Below are 18,030 nucleotides of genomic sequence, written 5' to 3' on the forward strand. Positions count from 1 at the left end.
GTTCATTACGTTACATAACCTTTCACTCAATCTCCACTTGTAGCGGAAATCCCAGTGACAGATATCCCTGGTTTCCAATGCATACATACACTTGTACGTATGGAGTACCTCCTCCCTCCTTTTTAGCTGAGAGCTGGGGAAGTTGCCTGTTTGGGTACGACAGAACAGCAAAGGGGGTTATTTAATACCAGAGTGTGAACACACTGAATAAACAGAGCAGAAAATCACAATGTCTGTATGATATTGTTCTTAAATTACTTTGTCCTTTGAAAGTCAAAATATATATATATTCATATATAATAAGGAAAGGGGAATACATTTATCTGGGTTTAAGACAAAGCTCTGGGCTAAATTTAATATGCTATTATTGCAATAAGAAATTATTGTTTTCATTGGAAGACTCCAAACGTTATACTAATGCCAAACCTTGGATTTTGTTGTCTGGAAGGGGTAACTGCTTTCTTATGACAAAGACTGGAAAGATATATCCCTTTAATTTATTTTTTTTTCCTACTTCACGTTCACATGTGTTGAAACTCATTGCTTCTGGAAATGAAGATGCTCTGGTGTCAGCTGTAAAATCTGTATCTCACTTCCTCAGACAAGTGGATATTTATTGACAGGGTGTGAGAGAGAAAGAGAGGAGAGACTGCCTGTCCTGGAGCCAGTAACCTTGGTGAAGATGCAATGTCACAAACACCAAGCCATCATTCTCATAGATGTACAGCATATTATTTAAAGGGAAACAAATATCGGCCACTGAATGTCACTGCAAGGACACATCTTCTGCCTTCTAACTAAACTTATCAGTGCTTTGGTTTAATATGGTACCTTTTTCATCCTCCCCTCAAATTCATCTTACAGAGCAGCTCTTGACACTACCAGAGAGCAGTCAAGACTAAGATTTAGTGACGTTTGCTTCAAACAGATCTAGATTTATTGACATTTGTTGCCTGCTTCTTCTCTCAGTAAATGCACACAGGATTAATTTTAACCATTTCTTAAACTCTGGAAAACTGCATGCCTAAGGTAAAAAAAGTTTGGACACCCAAATTAGGGTTACTTGCATATTGCCACTTTTAATTAGAGGACCAGAACATTAATCACAAGACCCTAAATACATGGGCAAGGTTTTGCTGGAAATGGGATGAAAAAGGCCCTCACCAATCCCTTTTCCAGTAGGGAGGAGAGGATTTATGCCTCTCTGGCTTACACAAACACGTGATTAACAACTGTACGTGAAAATGCTGCAGGAGGAAAAAAGCCTCATCTTTTAATAACTACTTCAGTAGTGAAATATTGCTCAACTAATTCAGTCTTTATTTATTACTATGACCTGTACCTTATGTTAACTTCTAAACCCCCAAATTAATACACTCTCTACGGTTCTGCTTTTCTACAAAAATTTTATCTTGGCAGCTGAATAACAGAAATCTGTTTCTGCAAGGATACCCAGTTACCCTGGTGTTAATCCTTATAAATTATAGGAACTGACTGAAATCATGTTTTTCAAATCTAGAAGGGACACTCAGAACTCAACTGCAATAGATGCTTTAGCTCGTACACAGTGTAGACACAGCCATCTCTTAGTAACTCAGAAGACACATCTATATATTTTAAAAGGATGGATAGATGAATATACTCTCTCAACTCTCCTCATGTTAGGTAGAAGTATGAATTTGCAGTGCGCTGTAAAAGATTAACTGCTAAATGAAAAAGAACTGCTGGATGTAAATTTGGAAGTCCAAAAACACCCAAGAGGCATAACTATAATTATTGCTGAGGGAAGCTGTTTAAGACTAAAAATACATTTCCATTAACAATCAAAATTAGTTTTCATTGCCTTTTCCTCAGGTTTTCAGTGAATAACCTTTGATGCTAGCACATGATAATGATTCATTAGAAAAAAACTAATTTGTATTTCAGAAGTATGCATATTTAAAAGAGACTCAGAAATCACACTGATGAAAATCAAATGCCAGAAGATGCAGAGGACAGTTTGGGCATGAATAATACTCCACAATAAAAGACTTACCATCAGAGCACATCCTGTACTTGGGCATACAGTTCTACAGAAGAATGATATTAAGCTCTATTAATCAAAATAATTTACACTTAGCTTTACAAGATATAAATCCCTCCAATTTGTGCTATCTACTCAGTGTTATCCAAAGTGTATTTGGTGGGAGAAGCACTACTGAGTGCAGAAGAGCTGTAAAATATGTCTGCAGACTCCACAGCAGACACCCATCAGCTCAAAAGTTGGATGACAAAACACAGGTTTTTAGAGAATTTCTGCATGCCAGGAAAACACACTTTAGTTTATGGGAAAAGGCTACAGTGTATCCTTATAACAATATAAATCTCCAGAACGCTTGTGATGATATCTAATTTACGTGGCTGTCACTGGAAAATGTGGTATAGTGAATTATACACAATACTAAGCTTAATTATGAACAGTAACCTAGAAATCTTGATTAGAAATCATTTGCTCACTACACTCCGAGTCTGTAAAAACAATGATGAATTTATATAGCACACTGCAATTCCAAATAAATTATTCCTAGAAAATCAAAAGGAAGGTATAGATTATATAAGAAATTATTTCTTAGGTTCACTGCCAAATTTTAACTACACTATCAAATACAGAGTAAAAGTACTCCAGTAGGAAGCCTGCTTTACATAAAAATAGCTACTTAACATTCACATCAATTCGTTCCATCTTCAAAAGTAGGCATTTATAAACTACGGGCCAAATCCCAACATGCTATCCAGAATTTCATGTACTTCATTAGCAAACCTATGACAGAAGGTCTCAGATACACACATTACCGTTCCCACCAGCGCATTGTTTCACTCCAGCTACTTGAATGTAAGTTTTCCGAAGGATGTTACCACCGTGGTAACATCCCAGCACGCTTCAGAAACTCTCTAAAGGGCAGGTAAACGTTCACTGCACTTCTAGCTTGGGTTGCTTAAAACTTCTCATGAAGGGTCTCCCAGCTGCAGCCATGTTTGTCAAACCTCAGGGCTTCCATTCTCCTTGCTGTAAAAAGGACACACGGGACCCACTACACTGTGGCGTAAAACTAAGTCAAGGAAGGTTTGAAGCAGTCAGCCGATCATCACCTGAAGGAGAGCCTATGACCAACAGCCATTTCTAATGTAAGGATCACCTCATCTCAAGTGCACAGCAAATTTAAATAAAATATGAAGTTACAAAGATCACCTGGATCTTTTCATAAGGGAAAATGTCACCATCATTATTGTGAAGTGTTCACCATTTTCTCCTAGAGAAGTCCAGCTACTACCATCCTCCCAAGCAAAACCCTCTTCCAGATGAAGAGACCTCCTGAACCATACTATCTTATCCCAGAGAAAGACCTTATACTTACATGTAGTAAGAGATTAAATAAATCATGATTACAACAGTAAACATGTAAATTCTGATCAATAAGTACTTGCCTCCCCCGCCCCCCAACACTAACAGCTGCAATAAAGCTTTAAATGTAAAGCTGAGCACAACCAGCCATAAAAGTATGTAAAATAAATGAGGATAACATAATGAGGGAATCCAACATTCATCTCATAAATATAACATAACGACCACAACTAAAATGTCAGAGAATCTAATAAATCAATATGGTAGGACAGAGCTATCTTTATGCTTAGCATACATAAAAATATATTTACATGCAGGCTTCTTTATTTTTTGGTGGGTTTTTTTTAAGCCAAAGATCAAACAAGAAACATTATAAGAAACTTAACTCCTTATTCACTGCACCATTCAAAGTTTCATGTTATTTTTATTTTGGTTTTCTACCCAACTGTAGAGAGCGTGCAACAGTTTTCCCCCATAAAATAAGTCAAATTACATTATTAATTAGTATAGAAAGTAAAATGAAAGTATGCGTTCAGCCCTTTGAACAGACAATTTGGAGACACTGTCTGAAAGAATATCTCCAAGAGCAGGTGGAGAATCTTGCACATATTCAAAATTTTTAGAAAAGGCAGATGTTTCGAAAAGCAATTCATGACAGCGCATATTGTCTTAATACCATCTGAGAACTGACAACAAGTATTTAACTGCAGGTTGCATAGGTACGTTTCCTGTGCTGCAATACTACATCTATTTTAGCTGTTATTTTGAAAACGTCAAGCAGTACGCATGCCCAACAGCTACAATAACAAACTGAGCATAGAGCAGGCTCAACAAATGCTAGCTTTATTTTAAGAGCTGTCCCCGATTCCCTTTGCAACAAGTTCTGCAATCCTTAAACCTTGTTAGCGCTTTAAGGACTAATAAAGCACATAAACCACAATCAGCCCACAATAGTGCAAGGTATTACAGCACACACTAACCAAAACCACAGATCAAAAGTCTCGGAACTGGATTTTTTTTGTTCAGGTCTTTTGCATTCCCTTACCATGTTGTTCCACCAACTGACACCTATGGCACACGGTGGACACGAGTCTCAGTAATTCCGTTAGTAGGCACAAGATGGCATTCGAACAGCTGATACAAGAACACAGGTCAAGCTTTTCCCTTGGTTTGCCTACACCACTTAGAGTAACCAGCATGGAAGCAAAAGCCTTTGTACTTACCTTCAAAATCGTCTTCAAATGGTCACTTCTGTTGATCATCAAGGTTATGTACTATTTGAAGAGATATAATATTGTTTTTATCAGAACAGCGACAGAATCAAATACACACCATCGTACTGTAGCCAATGGATGTTTGTTTTCAATCTCCAATCCCCAAGCATTCAAACGCATCTCTGAAATAAATTATATCCTAGGCAATAAACCAAAGTTTCCGTACACTTCATAAAACCAAGCATCTCAAAAAGCCGAGTAGGGAAGTCCATGCTTTCATATTATAGACAATTTTAAAAGTCACTAAGTATACATTTAACCTAAACTAGAGATTAGTTATTAAGAGCAGAATTAAACGTTACGTCAAAAAAATGATTGCCCTTTGCATTACAGCCTGAGGGCCCCACTGCTATAGCATGAGTCCTTTTTCAAGTACTCTGTGTTTCAGTGTCACTTACCATCACAACATAAAGACGATTAGCACTCTTAGCCATTTGTGTCTCAGACTAGTTAGTGATCCTGTTATAGATATTTCCACCATGTCCAACCTTGGATATTAGCTTTTTAATGCAATCATTAAAACCTTTCCAGTAGATTCCGCTCTACTTATTTCTCAGCGTCTCATTGAGAAGCCTTACAGCAAAGGCAAAGTACTTCATCATTTACTTAAGCTTACTCCTATAGCAAGGAAAAAAAATCATTTTCCTCTCTCTGCTACCATTTACTGTTGTCAACCTGAAAAGTTGCGTAGGTCTTGCAGTCTCCTAGACTTCTCTTTACCTTGCCTTTCTCTTACAGAGGCCACAATGGAACTACTTAAATATTTATCAAATTTGCCCTGTAACGAAAACCAATACACAGGTTGAGTAACTGTTCTTGAAGGTAGGAGGAGAATCAAATTCACCATCTTGTATCAAAGCACAAGACAGCAACTTTCTGAGGATCATCCTTTTCCTAAGGAGAAATCACAGAAGCAAGTTGGAGACTGTTCAGTAGCACCGTCTGAAAACACAGGACATATAGGACTTGTTAAGTGGATCAATGCAATTAAAATAAGGTACCTTCTAAACCACTGTGGGGACTGACACTTTTTCAGTAAAGACACCACTTTGGTTCTTTTGATTGTTAACTTATACACAAATCTGTAAAATATGAACACGTTCACCTAACATATGTCTAGGTAAAGGGAAATCTCCATCATAGCAGGCCACTGCACTCAAAGATAACGATGCTGACAATCAAAAATAAGAAAGGCTGACACCAGACCACTTCAGGGAAGATGTGGAAGAGGTATCTACAAAGAGGCCTTGAGACTGACATTTTCAACCAGTTATTGGACTGCTCCCTACACTCCCCCATCGCTAATTAGTACTGACACACGAATCAAATACCTTTCTCCAAGCAAATCTAATGCAACTTAAGGTTATTTTAAAAATAAGTAACACAATTACCATGATAATTGCTCACCTACAGTTGCTTGCGTTTTCTCAACAAAGAACTTTTTCCTGCTCCAACAGACTTTTGTCATCACTAGATTATAAATAATCGTCACAGAAACATACTGGACGATAAAACTGAAAGCTCAGATCTCAAAGACAGCCTTGCCCCCCAGCATAGTTTGCAGACAAATTCCTAAATTACCTGAATTTCAACTGATCCAGATTATAAAAGCATTCTCTTTCATTTAAAAATGTGTAATGTGCTTAAGCAAACAATGCATACAATAACCACTTAAAAACGTTACTTTGTGGCAGTAGATAAACAAGTTGTTTTTACTATACCTGCTAATAACCACTGCTCCAAACTTCACCCAATTTATTTTGTTTTGGGTGAGAACAGTGAAAACTTTCTCATTTCCATAAGAGGAGATAGATGTCCTTTGAAAAAATGTGGTCGCTCCATGCAGATGGTTCTCCCGCACGTTTTTAACTCCAAGAGAAGGATTTCTTCTCTTTAAAGCCTCCACAGCTCACACGGCTCAAAACTTCTGGGAAGAGAATATGACTTTCTTTGGACCAGTAGTTTGGTGGTACTGCTGTTTTCAAAAGCTGTATCTCCATGCTTTAATCTCTTGCAGGGCGGAGATACTGTAAACTGTATACTTAAGGACAGAGTGGAAATGCAGAGCTTTACAGCTGATCCACGGTATCAAAAGCATGTCTCAACAAGCATACAAGTTACAAGGCATCGGAAATTGAAGTGGTACCATACAACAAACAAGCCTTTACATGTATTTAGAGCTTAAATTGAACACACATTTGCAAGCTCCTAAGACAAACATGTCTATCAGCCAACCCTGCCTGGTCTACAGGAACTCTAGTCTTACTTGAGCAAAGATTCAGATTCAACCAATTCCTGGAATGGGGAATTTTAGCATTTTAAGTTGAATCAATTAAGCAGAAGTGTTTATTAATACTGCCTATGTAATGAGAATTAATGTCCAAGTATAACATGAGAAAGTCTAATTTTCAAGAGTAAGCAGATAGGTGTTTTCAGAAGCGCACTCTCCAGTCTCATTGCCTTGCTTTTTGGTGCTCTTCCAATGCACACAAACAGCTAAAAACCATACAAGAACCTGTCTAGTTACTGGATCTATTTATGAGCACAAGATCCACCATCTGAACTGCAAATGAAAATTAGTATTGAAACTGACATTGTGTTTTGAAAAACAGAAAACATGGTATACCACATAGGTATGTGGAAATAAAGCAAGTCAGAAGACAGGACTGTAAAACACCATAGTTTAAATTATTTTCATATTCCAGGAGCACCAAAGTATTCGTGGCAAACTGGGAGAACGTTCAACTCTGTTTCCTGTCCAGTTCTTCCACAGGTAACGTATATGTAAGCAGACAGTTATATAGGCATAAGTAATCATAGCATACACTTTATGATACCTTACGAAGTTACAACTTTTGTGCAAAGAGAGAAGCCCCACAGAATGCATACTTATATGTCTTGCTTGCCCCATAATTGGTTCTCTAGTGCACAGATCATGTATTGACGTAAAATCAGGTAAGTGTATGTAAGGTAAGAGCCTGATACCAAGTCTAACTTTTTACTACGCTATACTGTTACACATATATATCATTTATATGCATTTTCTTAAATACGCACATGCTGCTCTTCTCCCTGTTTTTCTTTGTTGTATATAGGTTTTTGTTTTAGTGGGGTTTTTTAATCCTTTTCATTTCAGTCTTTCTCACCTACCTGTTATAAAGTGTTTTCCACATCACCTCAACACTTACAATCAGCTCAGATGAGAGAAGACCTGAAAAGCTGGAAGTATAAACTAACATCCTAGACAGGAATGCCATTGTTCCACATTTTCCAGGGAAAGTTCTGTGACCATTCACCTTCTCTCGAACTCCAAAGCATGTCTAGGTCTACTTGTATTTCTATTAAATGACTGGTGGTATGAATGAAGACGCATTTTGGGCATAATCAGATGATACACATGAGGAAGTTCCAGCACAAAAAAGAAAAATTAAGACATTGTGCAAGGAGCGTTGAACTACTTCATGAGAAAGCATGGTATTTTTTAAGAAAAAAAAAAAGTGGGGTTTTTATATATATAAAGATATATAAAAACACATACACATATAAACGTATAGACAAACTACTACAGAAATACATATACATTTTCTGCAAGAAAAATTTCTCTGCCATTCCAAACTCTTGCAGTACGTTGTTTAGACGATGCAATTTTGAACTAGTCTGCGTGCTCATTTTTTTTCTTGCTCCAGACTTTTTTATTAACAAGTTTCTCATTGCCATGTAATTGTATCTAGCTAATAAATGAGAATCACCTCCAGCCCAAATTGACTGTGCCTAAGAAGAAGAGTAGGCTCAGCTTGAGACTGACCAATGCATAAGGCACAGCTATTATTGTGACCAAATAATTTTCTTACAGCAATATCTGCTGCTTTCATTAATCTACACTTTTGGGTGCACCTTCTGCTTTTCAGCAGTCATGCTACAAAAGGTGGGTTACTTAAGAAACAATTAGGTGCGTATACAAAACAATTTGCAGGCAGTCTTACTCTTTCAGCTTCCTAAGTGAAGTGCCTTTCAAGGCTGATTTATAACACTGTCGTCTTCAGAAGGCAAAATAATTAATAGGAGCACGGACTTCTAATTTCAGTGACTTCCAGAGAAAGTGGATTTCATTTGATTTATGATGGCCGGTGACTTTGCATTTTATCAGTTCATTCACTCATTATTTATGCTGATGACCAATTTCAATGGGTCGCTATCATCTAACTCGCTACTAATCAAAGAGAATTAGGGTTCACTGCATTATTTAGAAGCCACTAATTTATCTTCAGAACAAGTATCAAGAATAGTTTGGGGCCTTCTATGCTAAAAAGCAGCACAGCTGGCAAAGTCACAGCATTTGCTTGGTATTACAAATGAGCGTCGTAGGGGCTACTTCCAGAACTACTACTTTTTAGGGAAGTTTTAAAATGGGGCAGACTATACAAACAGAAAATAAATATGAAATGCAACAACAGAATGAAACACTTCCCGTCTGACCTTCTATGTCACAATATTTAAAATATGTGGTTTTCATTCCCTCTGCAAGCCATTCAGAGATGCTTTATTTTAAAAATTGTATCTCTCTTTCTCTCTGCTAACTAAATGGAAATCTTTGCACCAAAACAATCCTAGTTGGCATATTTCTCATTTTAAAATTATTTGAATGTATTCTAGACACAAGAAAATAGATCAGACTGAAACTTAAACATACAAAAATGAAGTTTTATCAGCAAGTAATAAGACCAAATCATATTCAATCATTTGAAAAAAAAAATCCTCCCACAAGGCAAAGAAGAAGAAAAACTAGTTGCCTATTTCTTTCTTGGTGAACAGAGCACAAACCCCTCATTTCAGTACTTTTTTAACACCTTTGCACTCTGACATGCATTTACCCTCCAGTTTCCTGGGGGCTTCCTCCACAGCCCACCTTGTGCTGACCACTTCAAAGTGGGGTTTGATCTTCTGGTGTAGGCACATGGCCTTTCAAAACCTAAGGTGAAGTACATGGCCAGTAATTTACCAGGACAGCGCCACCACATACCAAGTAATCATTTTGGACCTTCTCCTAACAGGGTAATAGCCTCTGCTCTGTTTCATCCAAGTTTCAAATGCTAAGCATAGATGGGGAAAAGAAATTAAACTTTAAATCTAGAGAGATACAAAAAACTATTCCTTCGGGGCTTCCATGCACTGCCATGGCAGTCTTCCTGAAATTGTCATCCACTCCTCCTTAAACAAACCTGAAGTTTAAATGTGCAAAATCAAAGATTTCCAAGGCTTTTTCCTGGCCCAAATTTCCCCAGGGCAAGAAGAAAAATTGTCACCTTTCAAGCCAGAGAAGAACCGGACCAACGTCAGTGTTTCTCACTGCTATTACTCGCTCCCTAAACAAGCGTATGCGCAACCAAAAGATGGGAAACAACAAGCCTTCAGAAGAAATTCATACTTATTCTCCCTCTGTGTATTAAGGGACATTAAAGAGCCCTGAGCTGCTGTCACCCCTGTGTGCTTGCCACCCTCACCTTGTCTAGCCCCAGCTGCCCCCAGAGAAACCACCCACATGGGGTCCGTGGTGGCAGCTCAAATAAACCCACCACCCAAACTGCCCCTGCCTGTGCTCCTCAGGCTGCTGATGTGCATTCCGGAGAAGTTTCCCTATCTTCCGAAGGGAATGTGAAAAACGGACCACCACCCTCCTGCCGAAAACAAATGCAGAATCCTCATGATATTTTGAAATATGTCTTTTACACTCACTTACAAGACTCTCCCCTCCTTTAAGACTTCAATTTACAGAAGTAAGCTGTTTAGCAGTCATTTCTCTAAGCTTTTTAATTATTTTTTTTAATGATTTTTAAATAAAGCGCTCATTTCCAGAGTGCCTCCGCAATATCTAAGTTAATGGTTTTATTTCAAGTACATATGTATGCCCTACTGCACTCAAAGGGTGATTCCTGTATACATTTGCCCGTAGTCTGAGGCCAACCCACTGGGACATTAAAATTAGAAAAGTAAAAGCTGAATAATTGTTCCACCACATGACAAGCAAGAATCTAGAAGGAAAGAATTAGGAAAATAATTATAGAAGCCTACCAGCTCTATTGGACGAAACTGGTATTTTTGTTGCCAAACAATAATTACAAACTTATTGAAATTACTAAGTAGCCATTCAGATTACTGTTCATCAGAGTTTTGTTCACATAAACACAACATGCTCATCACACTAATGATCTGAAATAAAACCCATGACTTGGCATAGTTTTCTGCACCATAACACAATTTACATTTCATTGCTAGTAAAACCAAGCTGAAACACTGCAAACCAGTTCATCTTTACACTGCTTGCATTTTCTTTGCTGTTAATAACCATTAAGAGGATTTTTCTCAAATAAGCATTTACACCTAACTCACCAGAATTCAGTCACTTCCTACTCTTGTTACTAAAAATTGTCTGTACGCTAAGCCTCCTAGGTCTATCCAAATTTCCACATTTGTATCAGTAAAGATATAATCTCTTTCTTTCTAACAACAAATGTGTTTTACAAAGAAGGATGTACGTCAATGAAATATGCAAATAGGCATGCTTTTCTTAATAGAAGTTAAGAAATTAAATAAAGTCTTCAGTCTGATTAGAGCACACTAAAACCTTAAAACATACTATTATGAAGAACATACCTGTGTTTGCAGTTCTTGCAGGAGACAAAGAGGATTCCTTTGTTAAATTGTTCTTTTTTTTCACATTTTCAATTTGCAAACCGAATTTACAAATGTTCTATGACATAGAAAAGTGTTCATACAAAGCCCACTTCTATAGCCAGCACTAGGCCAACATTCACTGGATGAAAAAAGCCTTAATCTGTAGAAATTAGTTAACGTAGCAGATACTAGTACTAATGTGAAAATGGCAGGGCAGTAAAAGATCAGGATCTTAGTAGCATTTGCATCACATGCTTATTACATAAAAGAAGTTTAATCGATCTGCCGCAAATATTGAGCAAGTAAAGACTCCTGAATCTCTCATTTGGATAGACAATACAAAAAGGTAATTTATAATTGATGAAAATCCTGAGTGAAACTCTCAAGCGGACCCACGTAATGTCATGTGAACCTAAAAAATAAAAAAAGAAAACTGCACACTAGTTTCCCAAGAAACTAAATTCCTTAAGGCACAGAGAATAACAGCACAAGACAAAGGTGTGAGAAATGGCCTCAGCACTGGGTAAAATAAAGAGATAATATTTTCTGGGCTGAACAAAACTGACACCTGCATGAATATGTCCACTAAGGTCAAGAACTGAACTACATATCGTTAAAAATAGAGATACATAGGGAAAACGCTCCAAAGATTTGTTTACTTCAACTGGGGCAGCTAAATCCATGAGCATTTGCAAAGCCCTTAGTCTCAGGTGGGGGAGAGGGGAAAGATCTTTAGTGCCCTGAAATTACCATACATACTTTCCCTGTGCCTCCAAGACCATGCCTTAATGAAGTAGAAGATTCACCACAAACCATAACTGGATTCATCTCAACAAAAGCAACAAGTTTTATGCTAGCCAACAAATTTTCCAGGTATTCCTATCTCCTTGATGTGCTTCAAGTCTGAAATCCATCTCTTACCTTTGCACGTTTGTATGATCTCCAAACTCTATCTACAAAGGTCTCCCTTACATACATGCATCTGAAGTTATTTTTTGTAATCAACCATAAAACTCCCAATTAAAAATAAAAAAAGGCAAACAGTCTTAAAGAAGGGGGTGCAAAGAGGAAGAACGTGTACCCAAGAGAAACACAAAAGGTGCTTCACAAAAGTGTCCCTCTTTTGCACCTGATCTGGTCCATTCTCAGAATAAATAAAATCTGAATTGGACAGCAGGTTTGTTAAAAAACTTTTTTAGAAATGATACATTTATTAATGCTACGAATTAGCACTGAAACTTCATCTTTTATTTTTTTTCCTCTAAATAACTAAAGACATTTTGCATTGCCAACAGTTGAACAAAGAGATTTTTAGACTCTGATATGACCTCTTCAAGGAAGCAGCTGTAAAGCTTCCATTGTTCATAAAACCCTGCATATGCACATCCCCAAGTCCCCCCTTCCATTCAATATATATGAAAATGCAATTTACTGTACGTCAAATGAAAAATGCAGTTTTCAAATGCATGACAACAGGTGCTAGTTAAATGATCAGACACTATTTGTTACCTAGTCTCTTACTCTCATTTGCAGCATGATAAATTGCATTTTAGCAGAGTACTGCGATCTAAGGGGTCTTGACATGCTTTTATTGATTTGCATAGGTTATATGCATGTATTCCTGTTTGTAGGCAAATAGTGCCACGAGTAAATTCAAGTCACCGTGCCTCTGTTTCAAGAAAATTGCAGTCATCACAGGGGAGCCAAGACAGAGTGAGGCTGGGTAAAAGAGACACATGCAGCCCATTGGAATCTTAGAACCTCTATTAAGATTTATAGGCTGCAGGATTCTTTTGGGCTTCAACATTATTCTTAGTAAACCCTTTCTGTCTTCAGTTGTTTATAAAAACTGGCAGCTTTAGCAAAGACAGAAGCTTATGTTGTAGGTAGCACAATTTAACATAATAGTGATAGCCTGTCCTCCAAATATCCTGATGCTGATTTTGAAAGAGAAACAGTGTGTATCCTCGATTCCCTTTACCATCGTTCGAAAGGTTTTCTTATTACTAAACAGTAATCTTCTCGCCGGCATTTACATAACACTTTCTGGCCCCCATTAGTTAAGGTTAGCGAATATATCTGTCCTCTCTTACCTCTCAAGTCAGCCAGTATCATTATTCCCCTCTTAACAAGAAGAAAAGAATCCTGCATGGAAAGTTTAGACGCTTTCCCTACAGAGCGAAGACAACAGCTCTAGAATTAGGAACTGAAACTTCCACGCTAGTGTTTTCTCCAGGCTGGGAAGGACATGATCAACCATGATCACAATTTGCATCTCGTTCTCCTGGTTTAGAATCAGCACAGGCACACATGCCAGCACTCACCCCGTTAACCGCAGTGAAAGCTGCCGAAGCATACACAATGCCCCCAACCAACACGGGCAGATTATCTCTACGCATGCACACACGTCGCCCCGTATCACCACCGTTGGAGCTGGCACCCAACGTCTCGGCTGTGTCAGCCTGTACAGGCTACTGATCCAATCGCTTCCTTGTGAATTTGCACATTGCTGATAAAGGTTCAGGTTACTAGGGGAACTGTTAATCTATCAGGAGAAGGATTTAGACTTGACAGGTATACTTACACCTCAGAGTATTCAAGGAGCTCTTGTTTGTGTGTTATTTCAGAACTTAAATTTCATTGAAGAACTGTTTCAGCGTGGTTTTCAGTTGGCATTAGCTTTTATAGAACTCGTATTTTCTCTCTGTACCACAAACTCTAAAGCTAATCAAAATTAATCTAATTCTAAATATAAGCTCCGAAAAAGGAATAAAACAACAGATATTAGGAAACACATTATGGGATAACATTAGGGCAATGCGGAATGCAATACACCAGAAAACATCCTAACTTGACATAGACACTTCCATTCGCATCTTACTAATGTATTCTAAGTAAAACCACCACATGTGGGCCCTGGCTAAAGATATACTAATTGCCCAGATTATCAATTTTATTTCCCTATACGTTTCTCGAGTTTATGAAGATTCTACTGTGTGTTTCTCCACAACAAATGAACTACAGACTGTGTTTACAAAGACTATAAAATCGAGTGGATTAGCACAACAAGAAGCATCCTGAAACCATTTTTGCTTACTATCCACCCAGCATATGTTTCCATACAGTTTAGCAGGTGAAAATGATGTACTGACCGAAGCAGAGAGGCACAATGTGGTAAGAGCCATATCTGATTTACACTGAAACTGGGGACTCATTACTAAATACAAAGTATGGCTTTGTAAAACTAAGTCTACGTGGAGAAGCCATCACGAATAAAGCAATGTTGCTAAATATTCTTTTAAACTGTACACAGAAAGCTCTCCCCTTAGGAACATCTGTAACAGAGACATGACAATTCCACGAATTTATAACTTCAATATTATATGAATTTGTGGGAGCAGTATTTAGGCAGTTCTGCCCAGGAGGTTCGCAGCGTAATCCAAAGAGGACTTGCAAGCCCCCTGCCACCTTCAGCTTCAGCTGCTCATTCACGCCTCCGCGCCAGCCCTCCAGCTGGAACAACTGACTGCTTATGGAGTTGCACGATGAGCAGCAGCAGGGAAATGAATCGACTAAGAATCTTTTTTATTTTTTTTTCCTTAGACCGTTTTTGACATGGGTCCATTTGTGATCTGGTCCACCACTCAGCCCCAACTACAATAAGAACAAAACCACCAAAGTGTCTGATGGTCAATGGAGGCATAGGAACAAATAGTAAGGACTATGTGAGTTCGCACTGTTCATTTGATTACTTCTTATTAAATAACAGTCTCAGTCAGAACACAGAACATACAATATTTCATGTAGAATAAAAAGCTTAAAAGTGCATCTGTGAAAGAGGAGAAAAACAAGGAGCAAAGGAAGATGGGGGAGCAAAAGTAAATTACACAAACCACAGTGACAGGCCGCTGTCAAATCCTGTATGCACTGTGTACCAGAAGAATTTCAAAAGGCAATTTGAAGATGTAAAAATGAGGTGGCTTGCTAAATGCTTTTGGAAAAGCACAAGAGGCAACACAGCAGAAAAGGTATGTTCCATGTTTAAAACAATTTGTATAAAATGTATACTGATATGCTTATATGCTTAGTACTGAATATATATGGACATATGTTTTCAGAGGAGAAGACCTTGTGAAAATACAGGTCTGGCCATTTCTACCCATCTACAAGAAACATATTTGACTTTAAATTCCATGTAGACTATTAACGTTTAAAGGTAGGGGAATTGCAGGAATGTCTAAGCAGAGCTGTGCCCCCCCCGCCCCCCCCCCATTGGACACTCACCTGTGAATAATGGGATGTTACAAAATATCACAACAAAACAAAACTTCTGTCAGTTTGCCCAATAACATTTGAAAGTTACTTTGAGCAAATTATCAACCTGAGCCACTGCATTTCAGTTCTTTCAAGTCATTTAGTGTGAAAGAGGCTATGCAAGAATATCTATGCCATCCTGAATTCTTGCCTCCTGATTTACAGCCCCAAATCCCTTCTTTACTTATATCTCCTAAGACTGTACACAGAATAAAAAATAATCTTGCTTATTACCACCCTCTTATCAGTGAAATACCTTACTACTTGCAGTAAATCAGTATTGACTCTCCTTAGCCTGCTGGGCTCATTCTCTAGCCCCAAGGTTCATATACATCTGTAGCCTGTAACAACAGACCTATGCTCTCAACTGGCCAAAGGTTTTGCCTATTAAAGCAGACTTTTAGAAATAGGTCATAACTCAAAACCCATGACATCTTACTCAGGTCGCTGACACAGGCTGGTATTCAAGAAGAATATCCACCAGCCCTCAAGCCTACAAGCATTCCTTCTCTCCAGCTATAAAAGATCAGTTTGTATGTCCTTCCCAGCCAGGAGACTAAAAATACACTAGCAGAAGCGGCCACAAGCACAGAGCACTAGCACAATTAACATCTCTTTTTAGGAAAGCAATTAAGCCCAACACCTGGCATAGCCCAGCAACCCGACTAGGCAATAATAGTAACATGAAATCAAAACACAGAAAGGTATAACATTAACAAGGACACCAGCTGATGTCTCTTTAATAATAAAAATCTTCAGGCTAAAAAGAAGCTATGATTGTTTTTTCATAACTAAGCAATGAGAAAAAGAATAAAATCAAACTCTGTGTACCTTGCAAAAGACAAATAAAGTTTTCAAAATAAAAACATGGGGAAAAAATAAGAAAAAAAAATTAAAGTGGTCTTAGAAGTTCTATGCTGCAAAATTCCAAAGTCTCAGAACCAAAAAGGGCTCTCGGGATTTCTTGCTAAAGACCTTGCCTCTGGTACAAACCACCTATTTGTATTAACTTCAGAAAAGATATGAAAGATTATTTAGTATCTCCCTAATGAGAGGAATTTAACATGGTTGGCATAACAGTCTTTAATAATATTTCTATGCAACATCCTCACTAACACTTCAAAAGCCATCAGAAAGTTAGCATTGAAAATTATAATTAATATTACAAAATATGGAGATTAACAAATTAGAGTAAGTGGCACCATCGAGTTATTGTTTTTCTCCCCCTCTCCTTCAACTCTGTGGAGACATAATTAGGATTGCTTGACTTACTATTAATTTGCTAGTGCAAAATACATTAAAGAGGATCACTTCCATTCTGGGATGTGCCTACAGAGGGGTAGCATGCCTTTACAATGAGAAAGGCGTGACTGACTGCTATCTCACCTCTCACGGTTATGGTACTTGAAAATCATGTTTTTCCCATATTTTTGCTCTCTCCTCCCCTTGGTTCAAGGTCATCTTCCTGCAGCTTTCACTTAAGCTGTAATCCTGTAAACAATTGTCTGTACTCGCATAAACTCACACGTGTGAAGAGTTTGAACTCCCTTGTTGCGCAAGGCTAAGCACACATAGGAGAATTCCCAGGAGCCCAGCAGGAACTCCAGGAGCAGGGGGGATGCCCAGCTCATGCAAATACAGGGGAAAAGCTTTAAGTACCATTTTGTTGGTCAGGGCACACCTATTGCTGGGAAAGGCTGCACTCACTTCTACATAAATGACTAATAATTAACATGAATTAGTACATAAAAACCAACTTTGATAATTTAAGAATAAGCATGTTATGGATGTAGATGATCACCGCAAAAGCAGCTGTCCATCATAAGAAGCCTGTTAGGTACCTGTCACAGTACTCTTGAAAGATACCTTAACATAACAGTTCATAATTGCAGAAGGAAGTATAAAAGAAGATCAGAAGAACTTTAAAAGAGCGTGGTAAAGATAAAACGCACTCCTCCAAACCTTTTGGACATCATGAATCAAAATCTGATGCAGAGATATACATTGCAATTAACACCTAAGACAAAATTTACAAAATTCTTGGAAAGACGAAGGAATTTTCCCACGTGAACAGAGAAGCAACAGATCTGCGTTAGCACTTAAACCATCAAAAAGGTTAATTCCACAGATCAAAGGGATTTTCAGGACATCCTTTGCACGTTCAGACCTTTATGGGGGGAAGCTTGTCAAATAAAGACACTCGGAGAGGAAAGGAAGGTGCCACATCAAACCACACGTGTAAGCTCCCAAGGTTGGCATGCTATCGCCATGCATAAACAGTAAATCCATCTGCATTTTAGTAGCCCTCTGTCTAAACTCTACTCCCTCTGGAAGAAGTGTGTTCAGCAGTATTACAGCGCACACACTTTGTTTGTGCTTATTAAATAA

The 18,030-nt window shown here is 38.1% G+C and overlaps 1 protein-coding gene across 1 annotated transcript in view; it reads right to left on the bottom strand.

Moving 5' to 3' along the window:
• LRMDA (leucine rich melanocyte differentiation associated) overlaps nt 1-18,030 on the bottom strand; it is a 680,442-nt gene that overhangs the window by 424,761 nt on the left and 237,651 nt on the right. The gene's annotated exons all lie outside the window — the stretch shown is intronic.

The sequence above is a fragment of the Falco cherrug genome, chromosome 9 (assembly GCF_023634085.1).
Source record: "Falco cherrug isolate bFalChe1 chromosome 9, bFalChe1.pri, whole genome shotgun sequence".
Classification (NCBI taxonomy): domain Eukaryota; kingdom Metazoa; phylum Chordata; class Aves; order Falconiformes; family Falconidae; genus Falco; species Falco cherrug.